General features: G+C 40.1%; 1 non-coding gene across 1 annotated transcript; it reads left to right on the top strand.

Annotated features, from left to right (window-relative positions):
• Positions 1–293: 293 nt before the first annotated feature.
• On the top strand, positions 294–366 carry Trnak-cuu. Its single transcript has one exon. It is a non-coding gene; the product is annotated as a tRNA-Lys (tRNA).
• The last annotated feature ends 876 nt before the right edge of the window (positions 367–1,242 follow it).

The raw sequence follows: 1,242 nt of genomic DNA, 5'->3' as shown, positions 1-1,242 counted from the left end.
GGCTGAAGCCATTTTTGAAGTTTGTCATGACATCAGTCACGAATAGCCTTCTTGAGCATTGAATTCCTCTCACTGCATGGGTTAAAGCTAAATCATCGCTTTAATACAATTATTTATTCCAGAAAATGTTAGTTTTATTCGCTGATAGTGGAAGTTTTACCCGAATTTGCCAGTAATTCAATATGTTTAAGATTTTCACATGGCCCAGAAGGGCCATGGATTATCATAAGAAATTCACTGCGTTCAACTATATTGTTAGTTAGATTTCCGTTGTTAGTCATCCTTTTGCAACAGCCCGGCTAGCTCAGTCGGTAGAGCATGAGACTCTTAATCTCAGGGTCGTGGGTTCGAGCCCCACGTTGGGCGATATATTTTATTACTTGATTCAGCGTTTAAAAGCGTTAAGGCTAAGTAAATGTTGCCCAAGTTAGTTAATTCACATTTTTTTGGGAGTTATTTGTTTGGAAAATACCTTTCCAAATTTTTTCTCAAATAATTTACCTTTCCTGTTCGCATTTGGAATTCTACAGCATCTTTTTCGGTGAATTTTGTCGTCGGATAGAGGCTTGGATGGAGGTTGTTTAATCCATTTTTCGAGATTTTTCGATTTGTGGCGATTTCGATATTTAAATGACCTAAAACGAACACCTAAATTATGACCTTCGAGCCAGTTCTAGGATGCGTGACAGGGGGTTGCCAATCATCAGCATGCAACATACAAGAAGAGCTCACATGCACTCCACCCGGTCATATTGATGTTATGCTTACTAACGAATTATACGCTCACTTTCATGCAAAGACAAAACTTGTCAACGTTTAGTAATTTATACAGCAAATCTATGAAAGTTAAGCACGAAAGAAAAGTGCAATGGAAAAATAAAAACATTCAATGAGTCGTCCTTGCAAGTGGCGCCATTAATTTTGTTGCCATCCCTGACAGTATGCGGAAAGAATGACGTTGAAAATCTCTCTCTATCATAGCATATTCCTTTACGAGGTACCGTGAAAGCCACCACCAGTGGGTGTGGCACGGGAGCAGTCCTGATAATTCTGCAGTATGACGCGAATACCTCGAGAAGTAGGCAATGAGTCGACATACGGAAACGTATGGGTCTTTCAATTTTTCAAACTTCATCACATTGCTCTCCGCCCACCCTTCCCACCTGAAATAAAAAGGAAGCAAAAACAAAATCCCAGCAACATACCCTTGAAGAAGTGACCAGCAGTCGGTCACGAAACGTC

This window comes from Ischnura elegans, chromosome 2, assembly GCF_921293095.1.
Source record: "Ischnura elegans chromosome 2, ioIscEleg1.1, whole genome shotgun sequence".
Lineage (NCBI taxonomy): Eukaryota > Metazoa > Arthropoda > Insecta > Odonata > Coenagrionidae > Ischnura > Ischnura elegans.
This window is presented reverse-complemented; position numbering and strand designations above follow the sequence as displayed.